This window comes from Toxotes jaculatrix, chromosome 10 (genome assembly GCF_017976425.1).
Source record: "Toxotes jaculatrix isolate fToxJac2 chromosome 10, fToxJac2.pri, whole genome shotgun sequence".
Taxonomy (NCBI): domain Eukaryota; kingdom Metazoa; phylum Chordata; class Actinopteri; family Toxotidae; genus Toxotes; species Toxotes jaculatrix.
In genome coordinates this window covers 11,569,825-11,589,441 of record NC_054403.1, presented here as the reverse complement: position 1 = coordinate 11,589,441, position 19,617 = coordinate 11,569,825, and positions in this window count along the sequence as shown.

Genomic DNA, 19,617 nt, shown 5'->3' with positions numbered 1-19,617 from the left:
CTAAAGAGACGCAGACCCATCATAGGGAGGTGATCAACTCTAAATAAATCACGTATTCACACATTTGATAAAAGTCCAAGCACCGTATGAGGAAATCCCCCTTTTCCCCACCCTATCCTCTGCCCTCCCATAGCCTTGACTGCTGGGCTTCTCTCAAGCTGTTTCCTGTCTTCTGGACCACACGGCTCTCTGAGGAGCCATGGCCTGCAGGGCTTGTAAGGACTGAGACCATTAGAGAAGGGAGTGCCGTGACGGCGTATCTCCCGTAGTGGAGAATTAGAGCGGCCTGACGCGTTATAGCAGCTGTGTGTCAAATATTCTGAACAAAGCCTGCTGGTTAGGAGATTTTGAAAAAAAAAAAACATGAAAATGTAGATGTGAACAAGTTGTGTCGATGTCGATGCAGCCAATGTTAAAACTGTGACTAACTGGAAAACATATACCAATGGGATTATTCTCTGGCTCATGCACACAGGTGTACTATGCTGCTATGATCCATATCACACACAGGAAAAGTGCTTCTGGGCTTCCGCAGCTACCAACACGGTCATGTATGATCTTACTGAGTATCAGGGCAAACAAGTCTTGTGAGAGATGGTGTTTGGGTGAAGGCAGGCTGGGACTAAATATAACTCAGAGACAAAAGCATTTGTTTCTACCTCCTCAATGCTGTTTGTTTTAGCAGGATATGGTGGCTCCTTATATGAGCCTTGGGTGAATGGTGTTTGGGGTGAAGTGAAGCAGAAGTGAAACCCCCCTACCCCCCCCCCCCCCCCCCCCCCCCCCCCGCCCCACCCTCGCCATTGCCTTAGAAAGAAAGACCGCTTATGGCAAAGGGGATTAACACAGGAAGTGAATATGAGGCTACGATGGAGTCTGCAATCAAGCCTTCCCTGTAAACACAGCGGAGCTGCAGTAACAAGTGCTGCTTCCCCTGATGCTTGCTTTACTGCCTGAGCGCAGACTGTGGGGTGCTAATGAAAGCATAATGATTGCTGGGCTGATTTTATTCCAAAGGCAAGGAACTGTAGTTTCAGGATTATTTTCGGCACAATCATTTAAGACACTGTTGGATGTCTGCATAAATATTCAGCAACGCAGAGGAATGTCAGAGGAATGGTTTGACATTTTTGGAAACAGGCTTATTTGCTCTCTTGCCGAGTGTTGAATGAGAAGATCAACCCTGCCTCATATCATGTCTGTTTGGTAAATATGAAGCTGGAGTTAGCTTAGCTTAGCATAAAGACTGTCAAAAAGGATGAACAGCTAGCATAACTGGGTTGAAAGGTGCCTCCAAGCAACTCTGCTGTTCACTAATCAACATGTTATTTTTAATTTGTGTAATAATAACTGTATATATAATAGTTTAGTAAGTTTAAAAACACGTTATTGTAGTTTTGCTTTGGGTTATGACTCTTACAGTCACTGCCTCGGCCAAGAACTAGTCAAGCACATCATGCTAACAAAACCACAGTGTGTCATCTTTACACAGTTTTTCGTACGGATTAAAAAAAACTAGCAAGTTGTTTCCCCGTTTCCAGTCTTTATGCCAAGCTAAGCTAACCAGCTGCTGACTGTGGCTTCAAATATTCAAAACACTGACATGGGAGCGGTGTCTGCTGTCTTATCTAACTACCACTTACTGTCTTATTTCAGTGATTTCCAGTAATAGTCAACTCTAAGATAGTAGTAAGTAGTAATAGTAAAGTGCATTCAGATTGTCTGCAGACAGTGGAATGATAAACAAAACGCATTAGTTTAGAGCGTGTGTCAGCGGTCGTCTTCATACTCAGCCACGGCCTAAATTACAAGTCAGCATCACCCTCAGCTGTGACCCCTGGATGCTGTTAACACAGATATGTCAGCCTGATTGCTCTGACAGCACGACAGAAGCAAAGACGCCTCTGGAAGTTGGCGTGGAGGCCAACTGGGAAAGAGCCTTCGCGATTGGTCTGACCACTCATTTACAAACAGAATTAAGAGAGAACTTCAGCTTGGCACAACTTCAATCTAGATTCTTCACTTTCCTACTGCAGTAGTGAGCCACACACTTCGGCGAGTGCTTGAGAATTTGGTGTGATTAGTCAGTGTGATGTGTGAAAATGATTGGTCCAGAGTTGTGATTTACACCAGCAAAACTAGGTGAAGGACAAACAGTACAACACTGTAGGAAAGCTGCATCTATTTTTATTTAATTGGATGCATACGGGAATGCTTTTCTCTAACATGAGCCATAATGCATACTGTCCCCCTTTTGGGTATCAAGCATCTGTGATGCAGCAATCTCACGAGAGCCCCTACAGCAAATAAAGTTATTTCCAGAAAAAGAGGGCAGACATGCCTCGTTTGCTCAAGGAAACTTGGCCCACAGCAGTGTGACTGCTGCCATGCAGAGCAGCGCAGTGACTGGTCCTTGGACAGCAAAGTGTTACATTTGCAGTATTTTAATTCTCTTTAAAGATTCAAAGGCAGTGCAGAAATGCTGAGCAGATGGCTGTTTGGGAGGGTTTGTATGCGGTGGTCTCAGTATCAGGGGAGGGCTCCTGTCCAAACCCCAGCCACTGATCTAATGGATGAAGTGAGTCATACCCACCTTCAATGTGAACACAAGCATCTCCATCAAACACACATGGGCCAGCACAATGAGCCACATTCATAGAACAATGTTTTTTCTGGTCACCTCTTTTTGTTCAAGTGCTGTTTTCTACTACAGTGCATTTGCATCTGTTTTCAATCTGTGCTCCCGTCTTTTCATTAGGTCGACTCTTAACAGGCCACTGGAGTCAAGCACCTGCTTTTCAAAATTGCAGTAAGAGTTCAACCATTGCCAAAGCTGTTGTATCAGTAAAAAGTCCCTCACAAAGATGATGAAACATATTAAGATGAAAACTTTTTTTTTTTAATCAAAGCAACAGTGCAACATTTGCCTTTAATTGGAGCCATTTCAGGGGGAGTTCTTGCCATGTGCTCGGTGCCCTCACAGATTGTTCTAATTTCCAAAATCCTCAGATCATGAGACTGAATGTTGTGGCAGTCTTTAGTAGACAAAACGCATGCATGCTTGGTTTCACTTCTGCAATTTCAGATTTCAGTAAATTAGAAACACCAGCAAGAAATGAATCACCGGCAAATGGTGTAAATTGGGAAAACAAAGCACTGCCGCTGGTATGAACACTGCACTGCAATGCAGTAAATTAACAATCAGTGTATAACTTTTTACACATGTTCACTCTATAATTAATTTTACTTTTTGTTTTTTTTTTCAGGGCTTTGGGCTATTTTCAGAAAACAATTTGAGGAACAGTGCCAATGCTTAAAATAATTACTTATTCCTTATTTTGTGTAAACAACATTGCAGGCAGAAAACTGCTAATTTTAGACCTAAGAAATAATCCTCTTGCAAAAAAGCTTTTCAGACCATCCCACCACTCCTCAGTCAGTGTAAAATTCACAACATAGCCTCAAGCAGCCATTAGTCAGGTTCAAGCTCATGGAGAAAATGATCTCACTTGATTCACTCTTGCATTATATCTCAGTACATCTTCTTCATCTTAACTGCTGAACATTTCACAACATGTTACCAAGAACCAACTTTCTGATATTTTTTTTGGACAGAAAAACTTAAATCAAGGTCAACTTTTTTTCTTGAACTTTTAACCACATCTCATGGTCTTTGATCAGTTGTTCAGTATCTTCATCAGAACAGAGGAAACGCTATCTGATAAGGAAGTCCGACACTGAGACCACTGAATGTCCCAAAAAAAAGTGGACATTAAGTTGTTTGCGTGCAAAATACAAGGTCAAGTATAAACTTTCATGTGTCTAGAGCAAGTTGCGGCAGGACACTACACTACTATGGAGTCTTTCTGCCATCATAGTTTACGAGTTATTGACCAAAATGACAGGAAACATGGGGGGCTGGGGAAGTGGACAACACGAGACAAAATTCCCCAGCTGGAAGTGAAGAAGGGACTTTGTGTCCACATGGCACACGTCCACGGTAATGTTAATAATGGTAATGATAATGGACAGAGATATTGACTGTGATATGAGGAATTTCCTGATTCATTTTCCATTGAAGGAGTCCAAATCATGACATTACGTAACATGTCAGCCCCTGACATTAAATGACCCCCTGCTACACACAATGGAAGAAGATCGTGTGGTGGCACTGGAAAACCGTTTTAACCTATTTACTACCGTTACGGACCCTTTTAAAGTATACTGAACTGTCAATAAATCAAAGTTGCACTTTTCTATAAAGACCTAAATTTTCAGTTTGCAGCAGTGGAACATGAAACAGTGGCACCGCTCCACTAAAATGTTGTTTTAGGCCTCTCTGTCAGTGGGAGACGTGCTAAAAATGGCCTTTCAATGCATTAAACCAGATGCACGGACAGTGTTCTTCCTCCATCTGTTCTATTGTCTTAGTGTTCTCTGGGATGAGGAGCGGATGCACCACCGAAGGAGATGCAGGAAATACTCTTGGCCCAGAACAACACAGCCAAGTTCTTCTAGCCTTTTGCATAGTGGCTTTGGACACAAGTGCATCTTAAGACTGTGGATGAAAGTATTCCCAAATGCATGATCCATAGTGGCAGAAAAAAAATCTTTTGTTTGATGAGATGGAGCAATCAGTCTGTGTAACTATGGTTCAGAAGGACAAACATTGTTCCACCCAAGCATTCAGTCCTCATTTGTTCCTTTTTCTTTCATCTTTTTAAACAGTGACTCAACAGTAGCTTGTAGTGGAAAATAATTGGAGTCATGCAGTTGTCTGAGGACTAATCACAGGTCTAACTGGTGTCCAGTATCTGGGAAGGGAGGAACAGGAAAGTCTTGACTGGTGTCCATGTCAAGGTCTTTGTCATCTTTAACATGACTCCACACAAACAGCAGCAGACTTGCTCAACACGGTCTGTCAGGCACACTCCAGGAATAGACATTCTGGTCGCACACTAAATTTACAAGGTAAAGCCATATATTTTTAATCATTCTTCAAAAACGGATAAAAAAAAAGTGAGCCCTGTAAAGGCGAAAGGTATATATAATGCTAAATAAAGAGAGGTGTATGTAAATATGGAAGGAGTTTTATGTTGGTGTGTGTTTAACAGTGTAAATGTGTGTTTTTGTGGGATAATATTATGATGGCAGGATGGATGTTGTTGACCCACAGCATTTCACTGCTGACTGCAGTTATAAAAAAAAAAGCCTTGTGCCATATTCACATTAATCCTGTCAGGCGCACGGAGGGGGAAAGCAGTGAATTCTTGTGGTATATATTAAACAACAAACCTATAGTTAAGAAGATCCCAATTAAGCTTGTTAACATCATTAGAATTTATGACACAGCTCAAAAGGAAATCGCTTCCCAAGCAATTTAAGGCTTGTCAGAATTTGCCCTCAAGCTCCAGATTCTAACCTCTAAACTGCTTCACTCTCAAATATTCGGGAGAAAAGAATCCAAAATCTCATTAGAGAAACGCAAGTGGTTTTTGCGGAACTGCTGAGCAGCTCTGTTTGGGGCTTTTCAGCTAGAACCATTTTACCATTTAATCAATTTCTTTATGTTTCCCCCCTTTCATGTGTTGATCATGTAATATAATTTTTCACTCGAGCTAAGGCTACAGTTTATTAAAGTTAATGTTCCAGAGAAGTGGAACCTGGGTTTTCACGCCCGTACTGTACTGTGAACTGTACAACAGTGTGAGGGTGAAAAGTGTTTTGTTTTTAAATACACACAGAGGCGATTAAGAAGCAATAAAAACTCAGCCAACATACACAGACATTTTTCTGTGAAGTATTTCCTCTGTAAACTTTACATCATGGAATATCTGTCACAAACAATAACAACGGCTGAAAAGTAAAAACACAACTTAAAGCATTTCACTCTCGTTTGGTACTTTTCCGAAATCAAACATTAACAGATTTAAATATTTTCTACATGTTGCTAGAGGTAATAAAACATTCACACACCGTCAGCGCCCCTGGTGATGTGGATCTTGACTGCAAAGGGCTCAATGACCCAGTGAGGGCCCTGGGGTTATGACACAAAATACCTCAGCTATTATTACCCTGCGCAGTCAGTCAGTCAGTACACTAAAAGACATCTAAGCCCACTTTCAGCAACAGACTTGCACAAAATCTCGGTTCGAGAGAAGATTCCAGTGTTTCCACGAAGTAAAAGAAGTTCAAGGACGACAGCCAGCAGCTGTCACATTATACACTGGCCATTAGTGTGTGATCGTTTTGTCTCTCAGTCCCAAAGGGCATATAGGGATAGCAGAGAGCTCCAGGTACTGCATTACATAATAGCATTTTTCCTTCCAACGCTCCTCTCTTTCCACTCATTCCTCTGCAGTTGAGACAGTAAGACAGACTTAAACTGGATGTCAGGTAACCTACTGCAACTCTAGCTCTTCTGTCAAATGTTTTTCTACCAGTTGACCCCTCTCTGCCCCTCTCTGGGGCTTGAAAGTGACTGTGCAGCTCAAAATTTCCCATAGAAGGCAGAAAAATCAGACCGGACAAAGAGTACTGATCTGCAAGTATCAAAGGTCATGGAAGTTACTTTGTTGCTCTTGTCAGTGCAGAATTTATTGGCGTCTGAGCCATTCAGTGTTATCAAAATAGTGTAACTTCCTTTGTTTTTATCTTATGGCTGATGATAGATCCTTGTTATTTACATGATATCATCACAGTTTCTGTACTCTAAGCATGGCTCGCCTCCAAAACCGGATCAAAAGCAAACGAACTAATGAGCAAACTTAAACAGGCTGTAACACAAAGCAATTTTTGTTCTGCATTGGACTGTGCATCACTAAGGAGGACGCACACTCTGGGGGACATAAGTCGAGTCTCTCCTTCCAGAGCTCTGTGTGCATGAGTCACTCGTGTCAACTGTCATAAAAGATGTTCAAGCCACTAACAGCAGTGCACCAGCGGGTCCATTAAAAACACGCTGTTCTTTTTTGCGTAAAGGGCGATTTCACGGCCTGCAGCTCTTTTTGCTTAGCCTTTAGTGTGTTGCCTCTCTTCATGTGGCGTGCCAGCAATCATGCCCTTTGACTTGAATGGGTGAACCACGCCGGGGTTTCATTAGCTGACATAATGTCACTCACATGTTCAGCGCTTGCTCGCATTCATTGCTTTTCCAAGGTCTATCGTGCTGAAAGAACAAATCAGTCCTGGCTTCAGCGAAAGAACAGTTTCAGCACTTTATTTTCAGCATTTTACCTGTCATCTCAGCTCTACAGCCATGCCAGCATTGTATCCAGAGCGCCTGTGTCGTTTCCTTTCCAGTTTCCAGGTCCTCAGCTGCTGCCCTTTTGCCTTTACGCATCTCTCTTCCACTGACTATTTCAGAACAAAGTGGCAACATGAAGTCAAAGAGACGTTCCTTGTTTCTATGCTAAGGGTCTTGAGCTGAGGCATGCTCTCTGCCTTGCTGCTGACTTTGGTGGGCGTAGGTAATTAGAGAGTAGGTCCTGCTTGTCCAGGTCTCCAGGGAAACAGCTGCCATCCATCCCTCGGTTCCCATGGAGCAACTTGAAGCTGAGGCGTGTACCGACTCCTATGCTGTTCTGGACGGATGCCCTTCACTGAGCACATCCAGGCTTCCTTCTTCCGTGCTACCTGAGGTATTACTTCAGGATCACTTTCACTGTCACAAATTCTGACAGTATGAGAGTGAGACTTACAGGATAACACACCTGTGTGGAGAATCTATCATATTTCAGTCATTCGCAAATGAAACAAGATCACATGCAATTGTCTGTCTCAAGGATTCAGGTCAAATATAAATGATGAATCAAAAAGAGGTTTCTCCTCTTAAATCTTGATCTTACTGACACTGCTGTTCAAATAGAGGCAATTGTCAGAAAATGAGAAGATAGATGCAGAAAATTTGCACTGTTACATCCTTTGACAGTGAATAAGGAAAATAAACAACGTACATGGCAAAACAGTTCTTCATGACCGACTTGTGCCAACAGAGACAGATCAGGGGCAAAGAGCCAGGCTCCCTCTGTTTTTCTAATGATTCAGATCAGCTTGTTTTGGCCAACTCAGCTGAAGTCCAACACCAAAATAAGCACAAGTGTGTATTTTCTTACATGGAAGCAAAAGGGGTCCGAAAATATAATTTTTGAGAATTACTAACTCTTTGTTTTGACTTTTAACAGCAACATGAGACAGATTATTGATGAGGTTGATGAACTTCAGTGCCAAATCAGACAGCGCTGGTCTGATTCATTCAAAGTAAACTGAGTGTGTTTGAATAAAAAAATATTCAGAGAAATAGATTAAGTCAAAATAACCACCCATAACTTGTGACTTAGTGGCTTTCATCGCAAAGTTATGGATGTTTGTGCACAGCGTATTTGTGCTTTTCTTTAATCTAAGCCCAAAGAGGAGGAGGGTTGCCAGTATGTGATGTCTAGCACCATCGAAATGTAGCGAACCTGGAATGTGCTGGATGGGACACTACTCACTATCTGGAGGCTCACTTCATAGACGGGCTGCATACCAGACATCAAACACAACTGTCATGGAAGGACGTGAGCCAATGGGAACTCTGTAAGCTGATCTCAAGTCCAGGACACTTTGAGACATTACAATGTACAGTATGCAGCTAAAATGCTCAAACAGGTAAACAACTAGGCCCAGAAACAGGTAGAGATTACAGCCCTGGAATCTGTGTCTCCTTCATCAGCGAAGGGGAAAGACAAAGCCGTGGGTGCCATAAACACCCCATTACATAACCCTCGCGTTTGATTAGAAAGAGGGAAACATGGAGGTCAGTTTCACAGACATTCGTTTCACCTTTAACACTTCTACACCGCTGAGTGCTTCCGCCCATCTGTGCCCATTTTCCCGTTCTCCACGTCCCCTCCGCTGCCGCCACCACCAGGTCAATCACCATCCAAGCCCTTTGTCTTAACCCCTGTCTCCTTCTGACATGAGTCTATAAGCTTGTATTTATCGTGCTCATTATTTTTCCCTCTCCTTAAAGATAATCTTCCCTCCTTCCCATTCCCTGGCCCTCTTCCCCTCTCTCTCTCTCTCTCTCTCTCTCTCTCTCGTTCTCTTGTCATGACATTGGCCTGTGACACGTGTGGGAAACTTCTGTGGGGCCCCCCGCTTTGGACAGGACACTGATATACTGACAGTGCTGGGTGACGCGGCTATTTCTGGAACTTGTAAATATGAGAACTTCCTTTCCTAAAGTGTATCTAATATCTCAGAGGACTGTTAACAACAAGAAGCAATACAGGGCCAAAAATGCAGCATGGCCATTATCATTTCCAGTAGAGCTTCTTCTTCTCGTCTTTTTCTGTGTTTGCATCAAAGGGATATTATGAGACTGAGCTCCAGACTTTCAGAAACACAAAGTTACAGGTAATAACAGTGAATCTCGCTCACATTTACAGACTGCCTTCGTCAGCAATTCTCTGTCTTCATTATAGAATATTCAGGTGCTCCCACACATAAGGACCAAGTTTTATGGGCAACATCCAGCTCACAGTTCTAGGGACGGCCAAACTCACTCCCCTGTTCGGAAGTGGGGAGACAAGACAAGGAGCACAACAGGGAGGAAATGTTTTTGAACCATAACTTCAGAGGAGAAGTCTGAGAGAGCGATAAGAGAGATCTGGGGTCTGCTTGGAGCCTTTAAGCTGCTCGCAGTTCAGGTTGGATCAGATAAGTGGCTCTGAGCTGCTATTCTCCACAGTTAATAGAAGTGGAAAGTGATTCGCACTGCATTATAAGCCATTCTGAAAACAGGGCTAGTTTGGGAAAACAAAATTGTAACTAATAAAAATAATAAAGACTGACACAATTAGAAAAAATAACTGGCTGGAGTTTTGTTAATCGATTAATCTTTTTAAATCATTTGTCAAGCAAAAATGTTAAACATCTGCTGATTCTCTGTTTAACATCATTGCAAACTGAACACTGTGGTTGGATAAAACAAGAAAAAGAAGACACCATAATGATAACAACAACAACAATAATAATCATTTCTGCATCGCTAAGGATGTTGCACAATATTCAAGATTATCCTCAGCCACAAAAAGAAGAAAGGCTGAACAACTGCAATGACCTGTTCATAAAATTTAAATCATCATTAAAAATGTATTGCAACTGCTTTGACACTTATGGATTCATCATCAGTAAAAAATAATTAATAGAAGATATATGCTCAGTGAATATTACTGATAAAATATTACCTGTCTCATTTTCTTTGTCACTTTTCTCTCTCTCTCTTTGTCACAGACACAAAAACACACATGCGCACACTTAAACACACACATGCACGCAGTCAAGCAGTCTTGAATAATTAAGATGGTGCTGAATGTTTAACTGCCTCCCCTTATGCCACCCAAGAGCTCTCTCTCTCTCTCTCTCTCTCTCTCTCTCTCTCTCTCTCTCTCTCTCACACACACACACACACACACACTCACACACAGACATAGGGTACATCCTTATTTTGCTTTCCATGCTTTCAGATGTGCATTACAGATACGTTATGCAACATGGGACAAACTAAGCAACGATGTCATCTGAAAACAACAGATGAAGCAGTCATGATGATGGATCCTCCTGTAACAGATCAGACCTGAAATTCTATACTCAGGTGTTTTTTTTTTTTCTACAACTACCCTGCTCTCCGCCCGTCACCCCTCCCTCAAAACATTCAGTCTGCCTGATGGTATTTGGTCCTCTGCAGACATCACGGTTGAAGGCTTGGGAGAGCACCGATATAGAGCTCTAACATATATAATAAATGCCAGTACTCTTCAAAGACAGACCCTGCTGTAGCTTCAAATATAGGAACAGGACCTTAGAGGACATTACACAACCACACCTGTTGCTTCAGGCAACAAAACATAAGCAACCATTTCCACCGCACCACAGAGTAAACGTACACTGTCACTTCATATAATGTGAGTTTACATTTAGACAATGGATGTTTAAATAGAAACGATGTTTACTGTTTTATGCCGTGACCTAATACAGGGAGAACAAATGGATGGAAGGTGTAGCTTAGCTTGGCCACAATTATCCAATGAACTCATCCCTTTACTTGCCAAATTCAGCTCATGAAGTGCTGAGCTCTCTGTTGGCCCTCCCCCCACTTTGTGATGTCTGTGTAATATAGTGGCGCCACCTAGTGATGCCTATTGGTATGCATGAAAAGAATGATGATACATTTGAAATATTTAGTGAAAAGGTTCAACATCAGAGCAGTCAGTACGAACAGAGATTATGTTTAATAAACTATTTCAAATAGACATTACTGAAGTGCCCTTGAGCAGCACCCTGAATCCTTACTATATACAGGGTGTAAAAAGAGATTTTCCCTTGGGAAGCTATGATGCATCACATTAAATGTGTTGTTTTGTTTGGTGGTGATACATGTAATACATGTGTGATCATATGTGGCTTTCAGTAAGAGCAAAGCAGCACTCAAGCAAAAGAAATGTTCAATGTTTGTCAACTAAAAATAACCTATTACTGGACAAGGACAATCGTGTAAAAGTAGACGCATACAAATACATAAATAGAAAGGGCCCAAAAGGTTTGATAGAGTTTTGTTTGTTCTCTTTTCATCTAGATTACATTGGTTCTTGTCCAGTGACTTCCTTTTTCTATTCTCACAACCATTTTTGTCTTCTTTTTTTTTCCCCCCATCACCCCGCAGGAGCCTGGGAAAGCTATGACATCACCGGAGGCCTCTGTGAACCTCTCTCAGCCACACGGGGCTCAGCTCAGCAGCAAATGAGCGACAGGCATTTCCTGTCTGTCTAAAACAACAAATAACAACGTTTAATTAATCTAAGATGTGGTACGACTCAACAGAAACTGACTCAGGAAGAGATATTTGAGCTATACAATGGGTCCCAGTAACTGAAACAATGGTGCATGGTTACATTTTTACATTTGTAATAGTGCTACCTGCACTTTACTGTGGTTGTACTTGTTTTATTGCATTTCTTGTTGTTTTATTGCTTTCTTTCTTATTGCATTGTGAAGAAATGTGATTTCATTCTCCTGTATACTGAATATTGTATATGGAGAGTGACAGGCAAGGTTGGAGCTCACCACTAGAGCCACAGTAAAGATATAAACCTGCATCAATCTTAGTTTGTCCTGTAGTATCAACACTGACCAATAACAATGTTATTTATCTAATTTCATCCCATGAATTTGAATGAGGTTTTGCTGTGATGTTTCCTATATCCCCCCACAGCTACCTAGTCTTAGGGTATTGCACCCTTGCACCAGCCTATCGATATTATCTTTTAATTGTATTTTAACAGCAAATAATATAAATTCAAACACACAGAAAGAAGGACTTACCCTCTCTGCTGCTGTTAGGTTGCTTTTCTTGGATGGAAAGAGGCAAACTGTGCAGACTAAAAGGAATACACAGGTTTGACGACTGGTTATTTCCCATGTTGTTTCCCATGAACAACGATTCTACCTCACATATAAACTGACGAGCTTAATAAAGTTTACTTTGTTAGTAGACCAGAGTATAGTGTGGATGTCTTATTCGCAGTGTTTCTGCAGCTGTGGTATTCTAGACCAAATCCCGCCTGAAATTTGAAGATGTGTAAACATAAGCACGTGTCTACTGTTATCTTTTTATTTTGTCCAATAAAATCCAACCTGAGAGAGGGAAGGTCGTTGGCACGTGGGGAATTCTTGTCCGTGTGTGCGTGTGCGTGCTTGTGTATGGGTGCGGTTATTCCACACCGCGGACCGTTATATACACACATGACACTGGAAGGAAGGACTGGCCTCTTTTGTTACAGGCCACACACCGCACTTCCTAAAAAAGGTGAAGTGGGCGTGACCCATAACGTTCCTGTCCTTGAGGGGGTGAGCGCGATAGAGGTAGACTGTTAGTTTTATATAGTAGTAATAATAATAGTAATTAATTATGAATAATAATAGTAATAGTAACTAATAACTATAGCTCTCAAATAAATGTAGTAAAGTATAATATTCTGCTCTGAAGTGTAGAGAAGTGTAAATCATAGAATAAATGAAACTACAAATACCTCAAAGTTGTATTGAAATACAGTACTTGAGTAAATGTGTTGAGTTACATAGACACTTGAATACAACCAAGCTATTGCTAATGAGGTTTTCCTCCTCTTGTAAGTCAGAGAAGGGCCTGTTGTTTTAAATGAGTCAGACAGTAGTTTGCAAATAACCCTTAAGAAAAAGGGTTTGTCAAAATTAAAAAGTGACTTTTCAGGCATTTTGACTTGTCATAACAGGAAAAGCACAGGCCTGAATAACAAACATGATGGCTCTGTTCCTGCGTTCCAGTTAGCTGTGAGTGTGAAGACTGCGATAACATGGCCCTCCAGCTGATATGCCTGCATGGAATGCAGCCATTATCAGTGTTCTCTATAACACCTGTGCTTTTCTGCTCTAACGTGTGAAATGTGAAAAATAGTTTATTGCTCATTTTTAATCTCAGTATCATCATTTGAAGCTGAATTAAAGTTCACTTATTTGCTTCTTGTTTTAAACTTAGTAAATCGGTGTTGCAGATAAGTTGATCATTAACTTCTTTTGCTCGCATGTCAATGAATATACATTGCTCAAGTGGCCACATTTGCCTCTAAAATGCTGTTTGCAGCCCCTCCATCTGCAGTGTTATTCATTAACAGCACCGGTCAAAAGTCAACAGTTTGAATCAGAATCACTTGAGTTTGACCAATAGCAGTCTGTCCTGTCTCTGTGTTTATCCAGTTCAGCGCAGCATTTTTCATCTGTTGGACTCGGGGTATTTATTGAACTTTAAATATGAAAAGCTCATGTGAAAACACACTATCAGCAGAAAGAGCGTAAGGTTAATTTCACATCCCCTGGTCCCACTCCTGAACTGCTGTCTGTGTTTGACTGCAGGCTGTTGATGTTTCTACACCCACACTGATTATTTCACAACGTCTTTAGCTTCGACAGAGATTCTGAGAATTGAGTCACCTAGGTTTGTGGTCACATGGGGTGATGAAGTCAATATGAAAAATTGATTGTGTAATCAAACTGCGCTGCTGTGTTGCTGCCTGAGTGAACAAACCTAAATGCTTCTAAATGTGAAAGGAAACTGTGTTTTGCTGTTTTGCTATACTTTATATTTATTCCCAATACAGACGATACTTATTTTATTGGTAACGCACATCATCTTCCATAAGATGGCGCTCACAACCAGTAAACTTGGAAGGAGACATTGCTCTGAATCAGGAATCCTCTCAGAGGATCTGACCATATGTGAGGTGTTCTGTTGAACGAGTGTTCAGCACATATTTGATCCATTCACTTGAGTCTCATTCCTGAGACTCCAGCAGTCTGCAGCTGTAGTTCCCTGCACTTCACTGCTGAGCTACATTTACTCAGCTCGGTACAGATAGACAGATTTGCATTTCATGAATCATACATATTTTAGAGAAGTCTTCTCTTTTGTGTAGTTTTCATAAGCCACTGCAGCAAGCCTTAACCAGTTGTTTGAAATAATCAAAATTAAATCAACCAAGCAAAAAGTGCAATGAATGATTTGACTGGCTCACTTCAACTGGACAAGTTAAAGTCAAAGCTGAACATCAACAGCAAAATAAAAAATTCTACAGTTCTTCATTTTCACACAAGATCATGTTGTGTGAAAGTGACAAGTGACAATACACATACGTCACATGCACGTTTGTCCGTAGACAGCACACGGCTGCTGCTTGTTGCAGTGCCTGCAGCTTGGGTGTCACCAGTGCAACACCGAGCACCTTCCTTGATGAAGACGAACACATTTTGCCTAACAGCTTATCAACAAACATCCTTCCTCTTTTTACAGGACAAAAATCTTTTTATTTTTATTTTTTATTTTATTATTAAGCTGTGTCAGCTCACTTCACTATATTAGTCAATCTTTTGAAACCTTTTTTTTCATAAAGAATTACTCCAATGTTGCCAGTAAGACCATGAGTGGTAATCATCTCTAAGTCATGTGGGATCTGCTGCTGCTTGTGAGCCAGCCTTTGTATCGTTACAAACTGAAGAGGGTCAGGTTTTAGAGTCAGGATGTCCCATGCTTGCTTTTGCCCAGGGCCCTCAAATGGTTTCTGCATGATTTGTGCTTCTAATATCACAGAGTGGAGAAGAATCCTCAGCTTGTTTGTTGCTGTTGTTATCGCTGTCAACAAATCTTTACCTGCATCAGAGACGTGTAGTTTCCGCCTTGGGTTTGACCACAGTGTGGTGGCTTTTTGTTTTCGTGTTAGCAGTCTATGACGTTTTTAGGTCGCAGCTCTCATATAAAATCCAGATAAAGCTTGCCTTGCTTGCTAAATGGGTCTGCAAACCTGACCCCAACATAAACCTGACCCCCTTTTCGTAATCAAAAATATGGCCACACGTTATAGATTTCCGCTGCTAAACCTATTTCTATCTGCTAATGTATATGCTCTTTGGGTGTGACATCATTGGCCCAGAGTGCAGTCAGTGTAGAAGACAGGATGCCAGACATTCCTTGAATACTCCACACAGGATCTCACTTCTGCTTGTGAACACAACCCTGTGTCTCCAGTGAGTGGAAAAATACAGGCTCTGTACAGAGTCAGTGGGGTGAATGAGGCTCTAGGGAGATTGATAGATGTCCTACTTCTGGCTATCATTCAAATAACTCATGCTTTTTATAGCTATGAGTAAATAAAAGTTGTTGCTTCTGCATAAAGTGTTAGAGAATTCATGCCATCCCCCCTTTATGCCCAGGCGTAGCAGAACTCTCTTATCTGAATAGGTGGAACTACAACAAACATAATGAGAGATTAACATCGTATAACGTCTTTAAAGATGCCCTGGATGATAAGACTGGTCCACCAACAGTGCACACATTCAGAGCCAACACAGTTCCTCTTCCACCATTGTCTGACATTCCAGACAGGGTTGCTAAAGGGGAGCCCTGCTGGCAAGGAAAAGCCACTTCACTGCAGCCATACGTAATGTCCTGACATTCCTTGGGCTATGGAAGTCTTTGGCTATCATGTCACAGATCTGACCTTATCTCGGCTCCTGTCACGCAACAGCAGCCTGTCTGACTTCTCCTGCAGGGTTTTCTGGTCAAACTTTTTTTTTTTTTTCTTGAATGTCATGAATACCAAATGTTTGGTTTGGTAGAGGCATGGTTTCTTTATCAGTGGCGGCGTAGGAGCTTATCACACAAATCACCATATCTGTCTTCTGCTTTCCCATTATTTCCGTTTATACACATGACATCTCATTGCTGTGTTTATACTGTTCATCCATTTATCATTTTTAAAGCAGTTATTGGCTTTGACACGTTGGCCTCTTTTACAAGAAAGTTCCATGTTCACTCTGTTTACGACAATGCCCTCATGAGATTTGGCATTTGGCACAACAGATTCTGTGTGTGTGTGTGTGTCTGTGTTCATGTAAGGGTTAGAACAAGCTGCTACAATGCTTCAGCCATGGGATATTACAGAGGCCTCCACGTCACGGTCATAATCTTCTTACAGATTTACTGCAGGTGAGTATTCTGCCATGGCATCAACGTGTGGACTAAATCTTCTCACACAGGATATTGTGTGTGGGAGAAAGGATGTGTGTGTGTGTGTGTGTGTGTGTGTGTGTGTGTGTGTGTGTGTGTGTGTGTGTGTGTGTGTGTGTGTGTGTATTTGAGACAGAGGCTTAATCCAGTTTCAAGACACGATAAAGTTTGAGAGGTGTAATTACTCAGCGACCTCCAGTAATCAGAACAGCAGCCCCAGTCCCACTGCACACAGGAAGTCAGGTTAAATTATGTGGGTGTGAGAATCATGTTCCCCTGTGACTTGGTCCCCACAGACAATGGTGATGTGATGCTCGACATTATTTTTGTCAGCGTGGCTTGAGAAGACAGCTGGTGAGCTGCATTCCTGAACTATGAAATTGATTGGAAAAACTCTGCTTCTTTGACATTTGACAGATCAAATTTTCATTGTGAATTGAATGCAGAAGCAGAGACAAGACTGCCAGGAAAGGTGCTGCAGTGAGTCTTGATATATTCACGCATGATCGACTGATCAGGATCAACATGCAGCAAACTCCAAGCCGCTGGTACTTCCACGTCACAGGACCTGTGACCCGCCTGAGATATTTTACTATCTCATGTTTGTACCACATGTTTTTTTGTTTGATGACATCAAAACAACATGGATCAGGTTGTTTTCCTTTTCAGTAATGCTAGACAAATGTGTGCTTTGTGATCAAGCGAAGCCATCTGTGGAGCAAAGTGTGAACCTTCTGGCAACAATTGTTACCACTTTACAACAAAGTGGATTAGACAGTATAACAAAAATCCTCTTTGGTAATTAATGTACACATTTTCCTAATGATTCCCAATACGCTGATCACGTATTGTGGTACTGCTGTGGCCTGTAATATTCTATCTTAAATATGAATCAGTTTCTTGAATAGGAATAACATCTCAACTGAGAAGTAGAATGGAGCATTGTATGTAATCCATTGCTTAATGGAACTTGAAGGTCCAAATAGGAAAAGGACTTTAACCTATTACAGATGTAGCAGAATTCAATGCAAATATCCCATTCTCATTCATAAAAGAATGTGTCAAACATAACTTGTGTGGAAGGAACATGAAACTTAACAGAACAACAAAAACTCCTGCAGATTTGATCCAGACTGGATGATGTAAAAGGGAGGGGTGGGGTTGTGTCTCTTCCTGTCATGGCAGCAGCGTCTGACACGTTACATAATCATTGTTTCTCTAGGAATGTGTTAATTAAAATGACTTTGAAGTTAAGCCAGAGCTTAGTTGCTAAATGAAACAGCCAATTCACAACATAGTGAAACTGTCCAGTGACGTTATGTTCTATTCTGTCTCACAGGTACTGGCTGTAAAAGTGAGGGATGTGATTAGAATGGACTAAAAAGTGTCGGACTTGAGTCTGAACAGTTCTCTTTACATGGATTAGTCAAGCTTAAAAGCTTCAGGATCCACGTTTCAGGATCCAGACTCGTTTTGAGTGCACCTTGACATTGCTTCACACCGCATACAGATTGTTTCACTCACACACACGTTCAAAATCACAATGCTTTAATGTCCCTGACCTGGCAGTTGACTGACCCCCCCCCCCCCCCCCCCCTCCGTAGGGCCCTCATCGGATTATAAAAGATGCCTAACGACTTTCACACACACACAGACACACAAACACACACACTCCTACCAACCTCCCTCCTGACAACAGGAAATCTAAAGAAACAAAGGCGGGTGGGCTGGTGGTGGTGGTGGTGGGGGGGGGGTCGCACATATGTCACCAAAACCGCAGGCTCCCTGAGCAAGCTGGAGATGTACTGAATGAGCCTTTCATCACAGAGGCAGCGTCACCAGCGGTGTTTTCTTTCAGAGACAAACATTTGCACTGTTGTCAGATAAGAAGTGAATGTCAGGGAAAAGAATGAATTTTGTCATTTGTCAGTATCCAGTTGTTTATAGCAAACATGTTCTGAAAATTTCCAGTTTTCTCCCCTCGCTCTTTGCAGTGGGGGCCTTGGGGTATCATCACCATCACCATCATCATCACCTCTAGAGGAAGTGTTTTTTCTCACACCCTACCAAGGGTCACAGCCAATGTTTTGGCTGATTTGCGAGCCAAACATATTCCTTTCCCTTTCACGGGCCGTCTCCCGTCCCCACCTCCCCATTGGTGTGTGAGGCAGGGGACACAAGGCTGGTGCTTGACTGAGCCCTGAAAGCTCTTTAGTTGTCACACTTTTCCCAAACGCCTTGCAGCTGCTCCTATTGTGGCCACAGAGGGAGGGCTCCTTAGCTGATTCTTTAGGCCTCCTGCTGTTGCCCTGGCCTCAGATGTGTTCATAGAGAGGGAGTGTGGCCTGAACAATGGCTGACGCTATGACATCATGCTTCTTATGTGGGCAAAATCCTTGTGCAGATATATGATAGGATTCCATCGCATGGAACAAAACGGGGAAGGATGGGTACAAAGATGTCTCCGACATGCCAGAAGGTCAAAGGTTTTTCTTCTGCTCTTTTTAGTCTTTATGAGCAACAAAATAAATTTAAATAAGCATATATTTTGTATTTATATATATATATATATATATATATATATATATATATATATATATATATATATATATATATATATATATATATATATATATATATATATATATATTTTTTTTTTTTTTTTTTTTTTTTTTTTTTTTTAACTGAAACTATCAGTCTATCATCAGCAACTATTGTGATAAAAGATTTTCAGCTTCCACTGAAAATGTATATATTTGCTAGAATTAAATAGCAAAATATTAACATCACAATATAAAATATAAAATATTTTGTGTTTTGAACTTTCAGTTGGACACCTGAATATGTCAGCTTGGGTTTTGGAAGATTGTGATGGACATTTTTATTTGTTATTATTTTCTCATTAAGGAAACGGCTAATTGTGAAAATAAATCGACAAATAGATCAATAATAAAAATCAGGGCTGTTTGCAGCTAGTTATTGGTGAAACTGATAAATAATATTGGATGATAAAAAAAATGAGCAGATGTGTAACGGAG